The 6,519-nt window shown below is 43.5% G+C and overlaps 1 long non-coding RNA gene across 1 annotated transcript; it reads right to left on the bottom strand.

Moving 5' to 3' along the window:
• Positions 1 to 247: 247 nt before the first annotated feature.
• LOC133378108 (uncharacterized) lies at positions 248 to 5,654 on the bottom strand. The gene is made up of 3 exons (XR_009760859.1): positions 5,213 to 5,654; positions 3,296 to 3,338; positions 248 to 631 (listed from the first exon to the last, which is right to left on the bottom strand). It is a non-coding gene; the product is annotated as an uncharacterized LOC133378108 (long non-coding RNA).
• Between the last annotated feature and the right edge of the window lie 865 nt (positions 5,655 to 6,519).

The raw sequence follows: 6,519 nt of genomic DNA, 5'->3' as shown, positions 1-6,519 counted from the left end.
TCCTGTAATGTTCCCAATATCCCCAGGTGCTTTGCATACGGGTATTAAACATGTTCCCAACATACCCATTTCCTGTACATGTTCAGTCATGCAAAAGTCACTCACATTTGTCATTCTTGCTAACTGAACCCAGATATTGTGTTGAAACCGCATCCCCAACTCCTGCCCCAACCTGTCAGCCCCGGCGCTTCCTAAAATCCAACAAATGCAAAGTACAAAAATAGAATTTGTATTTAAAGACGCAATTAAAGCAAGAATGGTATTCTCAGTTGTCTTGTCCACCCCGGCTTGTTCCATTGCTTTTTCTGCTTGTGTTGCTAAGTTCTTTATTTGGCCCCAAGTCACGGGAGGTTGCGGAACATTCCGACCACGCTTCCTGGAAGACATCCCAGTATCCTGAAGTTGCAGAGAAAAATTAGGGATGGGATTCTTAAGATTATCGTGCCAGGACATCGTCTTTCCAGGGCCGGATACACCTAGCAGGTACCCACACAGGACCGTCAGGCGTAGACACAGCCGCGTAACCTCGACCCCACGTTATAAGCGGAACTGGGCCTTTCCACTCTGGATTTGGTAGTTGCCGAAACTGCACCCGCGGGGCAGGTAGAGACTCCGACTGCTGAAAATGCCGCTGCGCTCGAGTAGAAAAGGAAAAATGAGTATTGGGAGATTGAGACAAATTTAAATGATTAATGGTAAACAACACTTGTGCCAGCCACTCCTCTTTGGTGGCCAATCCCAGTGGTACTCCTCCTTTTTGTTTTTGTTTAAGCAAATGCTCTTTAAGGGTACGATTGGTACGTTCGACGACAGCTTGACCTGTAGAATTATAAGGAATACCAAACAAATGTGTAATGGACCACTTAGTGCAAAACTGTGCAAATTGCTGTGAAACATATGCAGGACCATTATCAGTTTTTATCGTCTGAGGTTGGCCCATGATGGCAATAGAACGAATGACATGATTAATAACATTCTTAGTTTTTTCCCCTTTCTGAGGAGTTACCCATATGTATCCGGAATATGTATCTACTGTAACATGCAAATACTTCCATGGGGAGAAAGTAGGAAAATGTGTAACATCCATTTGCCACAACTGGTTAACTATGAGACCTCGTGGGTTCACTCCTGGTTCTGGGGATAGAGTTAACTGTGTGCATTGGGGACATTGTTGAATAATGGCAGAGGCTTCCTGGGCAGTAAGATGGAATTGCTTCTGGAGTGCTTTAGCATTTTGATGATGAAGGGCATGACTTTCTATGGGTGTGCAAAGGAGGGCACGAAGAGCCTGATCAGCATATTGATTACCTTCTGTTAACAATCCTGGGAAAGGTTGATGACTGCGAATATGAAATATAGCAAATCGACAAGACCGAGTATGTATGAGTTTTTGAAGTGTAAGCATAAGAGCAAGTAGATTAGTGTCCAGCATGGGAGAGACATAACTACCGGGTAATGCAAGTACAACATTCTTAACATAAAGACTATCGGTAATAATGTTAACCTCCTGATCTGCAAAAGTCAACAGCGCCATACTAACAGCGGCCAACTCAGATCTCTGAGCGGAAGTTTGGGGTAAGGTGAAAATTGTCTTCCAAACCCCCTGCTCGTGCCATGCAACAACCCCTCTAGTTGGACTGCCATCAGTATAGACCGTGACCGCAGGTAAGGGTTGTAAACTGATTACAGATTGAAACTGGATAGGAATTTTTTGTGTAATTTGAAGCCGTGGATCTGATGAGGAACGACATGAAATTGTGCCCAAATAAGAGACTAAAGCCCATTGAAGGTCATCAGAAAGCGCAACAGCATTTTCCCATGTGTAAAGTTTAAGAGGCAACGAAATTTCAACCGGATCGATACCTAATAATTGCCTTGATCGTAATCGTGCTTTTTGGATTATTTCTGCTGCTTGCATTGGCAAAGTTGTGATAGATGACTTTGGTGTATGGGCTAAGTAAAGCCACTCTATTATATGTGTAGCATTGGAGCCTGACTCCTGAGTGAGTGCAGCAAAAAGTTGGCTTCCATCAAATAAAACAAATAAAATCAGTGGTTTATTCAATATTTGTCGATCCACCCAAATAGCTTTTAACGTTGTAGAAACTAATTCTAGGGATTGCCTTGCCTGTTCCGTTAAAGTAATAATATCTGCAGGTTGACGTCCTTGTTTTAAACATTCAAATAAAGGCCCCATGTCTTGAGTGGTAAGTTTACAATATGGTCGAATCCAATTAATAGAACCCAAGAATTGTTGTAGTTCTACATAAGTTGGCTTCATTGACAAAGTAAGACAGGGCAATACAGGAGTGGAGTAGGATTGCATTAATTTATGTCCTAAATACAGAAATGGTTCTTTGAGTTGTACCTTTTCAGGGGCAATCTGCAACCCTGACTGTGACAAATGATCAGTAAGGTGTTGTTGCCACATAGATGGGAGGGTTCTCCCAGCCACCAAGATGTCATCCATATAATGGTAGACCAATAATGTAGGGTATTGAGCCCGAAAGGGTCGCAGGGCCATGTCTACAAACTGTTGACATAGGGTTGGACTATTTAACATGCCCTGAGGTAGCACTTTCCATTGATATCGTTGCGCAGGGCCAGAGTTATTATATACGGGAACAGTAAACGCAAATTTCGGTGCGTCTTGCGCTTGTAACGGTATTGTGAAAAAGCAATCTTTCAGGTCTATAATAGCTAAGGAATAGTCATATGGAATTAAATTTGGATTAGGCGTCCCACATTGTAGCGGACCCATGGGCACAATTAATTTATTTATTTCTCGTAAATCATGTAAGAGCCTCCACTTTCCAGATTTCTTTTTAATCACAAACACTGGGGTGTTATAAGGGCTATTACTTTCTGCTATATGATCAGCTTCCAGTTGCTCCTTTACCAGTTGGTGCAGAGCTTCTAATTTTTCTTTGGGTAAGGGCCATTGTTCTACCCAAATGGGTATGTCTGTCTTCCATTGTAAAGGAAGAGCTGCCTTTTGTTGGCTAATCATTAATAACAATGGTGGTCTGGAATTGCTCCAGTAAATCCCTTCCCCACAGATTTACTGAAATGTCCAAAATACAAGGGCGAATGTGGGCTATACGATCACCATCAAGAGCAACAACTTGTATCCAATCCTTACTCCGTTTTGAATCCTGAGCTCCGCCCACTCCCCACACAGAAGGGGCCACTTCTACTGGCCAAGAGGATGGCCAGTTATGTTCAGCAATTACTGTGACATCTGCCCCAGAATCTATAATACCTTCAAAAATAACATTGTTTAAACAATACTTACGAACCGGTTTCTCCCTGGTCACTTCTGCCAGTACTGCAGCTACCTGTGGATGGAAAGGATTACCTGAAATACTCACACTCGGCGATTTCGTCCTTGTAGATCCGAATCCACCAGTACGTTTTTGGGAGGAAGTGTTCGATGTGAAAAGACGATATGGCAATAACAATAGTTGCGCAAAAGAATCTCCCTTCTTCAACTGAAGGGGAAGGTGACTCCAATACTGAATATAAATAATTCCCTGATAATCAGAATCAATAACACCAGGTACCACCATTATATTATTCTTGGAAGCAGAGGATCGCGGTAGTACAAGGCCTACGGTGCCTTCTGGTAAAGGGCCAGTGAGTGTGGTAGGCATTAAAAGAACTGCTCCAGGCAAAGGAACATCTTTTGACTCTGCATGTATTAAATCAATTCCAGCGCTTCCTTGAGTAGCAGGGGTGGGTACACTTCCTTGAGATTCGGGGCTGGAAGCCTGCCCCAAGTTCAGTTTCCCTCAATAGGACGGGAAGACACATTGGTATTGGTAGTGGGAGCTGAACGACACTGATTAGCCCAATGATAACCCTTTTTACATTTCGGACAGATTTTCTTTGGCCGGTTTGTAACAGTGCCCCCACCTTTAAATGCTCCTCCGCCAGGAGCCCGACATTCCCTTCTGAAATGACCAGGCTTTTGACAATTAAAACAATTGCCTGTAGGTTTGTTACCCTGTCTTAATGCCCCAGCTAACAATGTCATGGCATGAACATGTGTACCTACCTCTGCACAAGCTTGAATCATGTCTCCCAATTCATATTGCGGTCTATGAATAATGTTTTTCAAAATCTTTTTACAGTCTGTGTTAGAATTCTCGTAAGCTAATTTTAACAATAATTCCCCTTGTGCCTGAGGGTTATCAACCTGCCGTGTCAGAGCCTCTTTCAAACGGTCAACAAACTGAAAATAGGGCTCTGTTGCTTGCTGCCGTACATTCGTAAAAGAACGTAAGGGTTCTTTCCCAGCAGGCACCTTTTTAAATGCTTTCTGTATACACTCAGCAGTTCGATGAAATGCGGCTTCAGGCAATACCCCTTGTTGTGCTATGGTAGCAAAATTACCTGACCCATAAATTTGCTCGGGAATGATATTAGCATCCCCAGCTGCTATAGCAGCATGTCTAAATTCTTGGTCCCAAACTACATATTGCGAAGGAGTCAAAATCATCCTAAAGAGATCCTTCCAATCTTGAGGGATCATGTTATATCCAGTAGCTACTCCTTCCAACATCCCTTGTACATAATTAGCCGTAATCCCATATTCTCTTACTGCCTTATTTATTTCTCTAATAACAGAAAACGGAAGAGCTGTCCAAGTTGCTATGCGATTATTAGCATTATTAGGATCTGGCTGATATGTAACGGGAAAAGCTGAAATTGTACCCTCCCAGTCTCCCATTTCTTCCATAGATAATAATCCTGAGGCTGCAGCCTGAGCTATGGCTGCTTTAACCTTCCCAGTAACCTGTTCTTGTTGGACTGGAGGGCTATATGGAGGAGCATTTACAAATTTCTCAATATCCTTTTCAGGTGTAGGTAAAGAAAGTTGGGGATAAAGAGGAGTTTTCTGGTCAGAATTGGCAAACAGCGATGTCTCTTTTATCCCTAAATGACTAATGGCCTCAGCACACTTTTGCCATAATAAGAGATGGTGAATAGGTGCTCTTGGTTCTTCATGTAATTTTCTCCCTATCTTTATCCAATCTGACTGACGTAGTGATCCTTGCTCTGGATACCATGGACATTGACATTGAATTGTTTTTAACAATGATTCAATGTGAGAACGACTTATAAAAGCTGAGGTATCCTGTTTTAAAATTTTTTGTAGCTCTTGTGCATGAACCTTCTGCTGAGCTGACAATTCCCCCCCCATACTCACGAATGGGAGCTGTACGCTGAGGTGCACCGTTGGCTGATCCTGCCAGTGGGTACGAGGGTGTTTGTTCTGAATCACGTCGAGGTCACCAGATGTAGATATCACGACACAGTGAGACACGGTGAGACCAGAGTTCAATTTCGGAGCCCCCCTCGTAATTCTCGTCTCCGCTTTTATTTTACCTCCGCTTGGAGGCGTGGATTATTTTCTCTCCATAAACAGCCTATGACCTTTAACTATTGTATAACATCACGTACATACATAGTACAACAGCATTATCTACGTGGCAATATGCAGGCAGTTATTTAACCACTACAGATGTCAGTATCGTTTACAGCCATAAAGTTAACCACATCCTGTTTTTCCACTGGTCAGATCGCAATGTCTTGAGAGATAGTGTACTGAGAACAGCAGCGTGGTTTGCCAACGTATGCTGTTCATTCAGTCCACCCCACAGAACAGGAGGGTCAGGAAGGCAGTTTTGGCAATGAGTGGGGCTTACATACCCCATCCAAGAATTTGCTTTGATATCCCCCACTTGTTCCAGGACAATGCAGTTCACTTGCCCATGCTTGAGTGTGATATGTTTGTAGAATACCTGCATAGAGATTTGTCGAAGCTGTTGGATTTGGTGGGGTGAGACGAACAAGCTTGGGCTGTTCGCCTATGGTGGCATTGTGTATGGGCAGGTGAGGAACTTGGCGGGGAAATAATTAGGTATACTGAGGCATTGTTGGGCAAGGGAACCCTTCAGGGATCTCCCAGGCCTTCAGGTCTGGGGAGGAACTGGGGGGGCGCCCTTTGTGGACTGTCAGGTGCATCGAGGTGAATGTGAATACAGCGGGGCCACAGTGTGCATGAGGAATCCACACCCATGGCTCACCTAGCAAGGAGGGAGGGAGTTATTCCACATTCTTGGCTGGGTAGCCACTGCTGTTGCTGCCCCCATGCGAAATGAATGCAGACCATAAGCCCCCAGGTCACGTCCACAGGCCAAAAGATTTGGTTAATTGGTTTTATATAATTCTTCCTCATGTTATCTTTTAATAAATATAACATTTAATCCAAGTTCTGTCTCATGCGTCTTCTGGAAGTCCAAAAGGATCCTTATATCCCTACCCACAGGGCAGTGCTTATAATTCCCCAGCAGGCTCTGAAATCTGAAGCCTGAGGGAAGAACAGCCTATAGGAGGGCACATTTACCTTTATGGTATCTAATAAACAATCTGTTGTTATGTTGTTGTTGTTGTTGTTGTTGTTTTTAATGTAGGTTGTTCAGGGTTCCAGCAAGCACAGGATCTGTGCTTTTT

Source organism: Rhineura floridana, chromosome 2 (genome assembly GCF_030035675.1).
Source record: "Rhineura floridana isolate rRhiFlo1 chromosome 2, rRhiFlo1.hap2, whole genome shotgun sequence".
Classification (NCBI taxonomy): Eukaryota; Metazoa; Chordata; class Lepidosauria; order Squamata; family Rhineuridae; genus Rhineura; species Rhineura floridana.
Note: the sequence above shows the minus strand (reverse complement) of the source record. Positions and strands in the feature narration are given on the sequence as shown.